Consider the following 4,144-nt stretch of genomic DNA (forward strand, 5'->3'; position numbering starts at 1 on the left):
TATAGACTCATAGTTAGTTATAGACTCATAGTTAGTTATAGACTCATAGTTATAGACTAATAGTTATAGACTCATAGATAGTTATAGACTCATAGATAGTTATAGACTCATAGTTAGTTTTAGACTCATAGTTAGTTATAGAGTCATAGTTAGCTATAGACTCATAGTTAGTTATAGACTCATAGTTATAGACTCATAGATAGTTATAGACTCATAGATAGTTATAGATTCATAGATAGTTATAGACTCATAGATAGTATAGACTCATAGATAGTTATAGACTCATAGTTATAGTTATAGACTCATAGATAGTTATAGACTCAGTTAGTTATAGACTCATAGTTAGTTATAGACTCATAGATAGTTATAGACTCATAGATAGTTATAGACTCAGTTAGTTATAGACTCATAGATAGTTATAGACTCATAGATAGTTATAGACTCATAGTTAGTTATAGACTCATAGTTAGTTATAGACTCATAGATAGCATAGACTCATAGTTAGTTATAGACTCATAGTTAGTTATAGACTCATAGTTACAGACTCATAGTTAGTTATAGACTCATAGTTAGTTATAGACTCATAGATAGTTATAGACTCATAGATAGTTATAGACTCATAGATAGTTATAGACTCATAGATTAGTTATAGACTCATAGATAGCTATAGACTCATAGTTAGTTATAGACTCATAGTTATAGACTCATAGTTAGTTATAGACTCATAGTTAGTTATAGTTATAGATAGACTCATAGATAGTTATAGACTCATAGTTAGTTATAGACTCATAGATAGTTATAGACTCATAGATAGTTATAGACTCATAGTTATAGACTCATAGTTACAGACTCATAGTTAGTTATAGACTCATAGTTAGTTATAGACTCATAGATAGTTATAGACTCATAGATAGTTATAGACTCATAGATAGTTATAGACTCATAGTTAGTTATAGACTCATAGATAGTTATAGACTCATAGATAGTTATAGACTCATAGATAGTTATAGACTCATAGTTAGTTATAGACTCATAGATAGTTATAGACTCATAGTTAGTTATAGACTCATAGTTAGTTATAGACTCATAGATAGTTATAGACTCATAGTTATAGACTCATATAGTTATAGACTCATAGTTAGTTATAGACTCATAGATAGTTATAGACTCATAGTTAGTTATAGACTCATAGTTAGTTATAGACTCATAGTTAGTTATAGACTCATAGATAGTTATAGACTCATAGTTAGTTATAGACTCATAGTTAGTTATAGACTCATAGTTAGTTATAGACTCATAGATAGTTATAGACTCATAGATAGTTATAGACTCATAGTTAGTTATAGACTCATAGTTAGTTATAGACTCATAGTTAGTTATAGACTCATAGATAGTTATAGACTCATAGTTAGTTATAGACTCATAGATAGTTATAGACTCATAGTTAGTTATAGACTCATAGATAGTTATAGACTCATAGTTAGTTATAGACTCATAGTTAGTTATAGACTCATAGATAGTTATAGACTCATAGATAGTTATAGACTCATAGATAGTTATAGACTCATAGTTAGTTATAGACTCATAGTTAGTTATAGACTCATAGTTAGTTATAGACTCATAGTTAGTTATAGACTCATAGATAGTTATAGACTCATAGATAGTTATAGACTCATAGTTAGTTATAGACTCATAGTTAGTTATAGACTCATAGATAGTTATAGACTCATAGATAGTTATAGACTCATAGTTAGTTATAGACTCATAGTTATAGACTCATAGTTAGTTATAGACTCATAGTTAGTTATAGACTCATAGATAGTTATAGACTCATAGTTAGTTATAGACTCATAGTTAGTTATAGACTCATAGATAGTTATAGACTCATAGTTAGTTATAGACTCATAGTTAGTTATAGACTCATAGTTAGTTATAGACTCATAGTTAGTTATAGACTCATAGTTAGTTATAGACTCATAGTTACAGACTCATAGTTAGTTATAGACTCATAGTTAGTTATAGACTCATAGATAGTTATAGACTCATAGATAGTTATAGACTCATAGATAGTTATAGACTCATAATTAGTTATAGACTCATAGATAGCTATAGACTCATAGTTAGTTATAGACTCATAGTTACAGACTCATAGTTAGTTATAGACTCATAGTTAGTTATAGACTCATAGTTAGTTATAGACTCATAGATAGTTATAGACTCATAGTTAGTTATAGACTCATGGATAGTTATAGACTCATAGTTAGTTATAGACTCATAGTTAGTTATAGACTCATAGATAGTTATAGACTCATAGATAGTTATAGACTCATAATTAGTTATAGACTCATAGTTAGTTATAGACTCTTAGATAGTTATAGACTCATATTGGGAGAGTGATGTTTGTTGTTTTGGCTGTATACTCTAGTACTTTATATATGAAATGACTATGAGATTAAAGTGCAGAATGTCAGCTTTAATTTGAGGATAGGTTAATCAATATCAGGTTTACTGTTTAGACATTACAGCACTTATTGTACAACCAGTGGTCCCTCCATTTTAGGGGACCAAATGTATTGGGACAAATTCATTAAAGCAGTCACGTGTGTAGTATTTGGTCCCATATTCATAGCACACAATGATTTACATCAAGCTTGAGACTCTACAAACTTGTTGGTTGTATTTGCTGTTTGTTTTGGTTGTGATTCAGATTATTTTGTGCCCAATAGAAATGAATGGTAAATGTATATATTGTGTAACACTTGTATTGTAAATTAGAATAGAAAACGTCTTCTGAACACTTCTACATGGACGTTACCATGATTACGGATAATCCTGGATTCATTGAGACACACAAATATCATACTCCCCGAAAAATGTTATCCTCAATGTTACTGTAATGGTGAGAGGTGAGCAGGTCTTGAACTGAACGTCCTGGGACTGCACTGTAGTGTGACTCGGTAATTGTATTTTATTTGTTTATAATTTGACCTTTATTTAACTAGGCAAGTCAGTTAAAGAACAAATTCTAGTTACAATGTTGGCCGACCACCGGCCAAACCCAGGCGACGCTGGGCCAATCGTGCGCCGCCCTATGGGACTCCCAATCACGGCCAGTTGTGATACAGCCTGGATTCAAACCAGGGTGTCTGTAGTGACACGTCTAGCACTGAGATGCAGTGCCTTAGACCGCTGCGCCACTCAGCATCCCCATCATCTGTGTCAAACTGTATGTGAGAGAGTGTCACACGCATCTTGTGCTTGTCTCCACACCCCTCCAGGTGTCACTCATTTTCCCCATTTATCCCCAGTGTATTTATACCTGTGTTCTCTGTTTGTCTGTTGCCAGTTCGCAGGGGCCATGCTAATCTTCTCCGTATCGATCCAATTTTAGTATATTACATTTACATTTAAGTCATTTAGCAGACGCTCTTATCCAGAGCGACTTACAAATATATGTGCTGCCAAAGCGAGCACACGTCTGTTGCCAGTTCATCTTGTCTCGTCAAGCCTACCAGTATGTTTATTACCGTACTCGTGTTTTCTCCGGTCCATGTTTTCTAGTTTTTTTAGCATTCTGCCTGCCCTGACCCTGAGCCAGTCTGCCATTCTGTACCTTACTGACCTCTGCCTGCCCTGACCCTGAGCCTGCCTGCCGTTCTGTACCTTACTGACTCTACCCTGGATTACTGACCTCTGCCTGCCCTGACCCTGAGCCAGTCTGCCGTTCTGTACCGTACTGACTCTACCCTGGATTACTGAACTCTGCCTGTCCTTGACCTGTCGTCGTTTGTTGGCCCCCTGTGTTGTCAATAACCATCTGTGGTTGGAACTGTCTGCATCTGGGTCTTATCCTGAATGGTGATAGAGAGGCTCTGCAGTATGTGGAGGCCCTGATGTTTTCCCTGGCTGTGTCACACGGAGCTGTATAATTTATCAGTTTTAATTGTTCCAAGCTGCTCGCTTTTCATTTGGCCCAGCATCTATTTGGGCAGCTGCATATTCACCAGAGCATGCTAGGTTCATCTACCCTGCTCAAACTTATAGAGGCTGTTTTCTCCCGTTCAACCCTGTTTCACCCAGTTTCTCCCCCACCCCACAGAGAATGGGGGAGGGAGAAGGAAGAGGGAGGGGAGAGAGGATGGAG

At 35.2% G+C, this 4,144-nt stretch overlaps 1 pseudogene; it reads right to left on the minus strand.

Moving 5' to 3' along the window:
• Window positions 1–3,311: 3,311 nt before the first annotated feature.
• Window positions 3,312–3,410, minus strand: LOC118383350 (uncharacterized; annotated as a pseudogene).
• Between the last annotated feature and the right edge of the window lie 734 nt (window positions 3,411–4,144).

The sequence above is a fragment of the Oncorhynchus keta genome, unplaced genomic scaffold (genome assembly GCF_023373465.1).
Source record: "Oncorhynchus keta strain PuntledgeMale-10-30-2019 unplaced genomic scaffold, Oket_V2 Un_contig_18454_pilon_pilon, whole genome shotgun sequence".
Taxonomy (NCBI): Eukaryota; Metazoa; Chordata; class Actinopteri; order Salmoniformes; family Salmonidae; genus Oncorhynchus; species Oncorhynchus keta.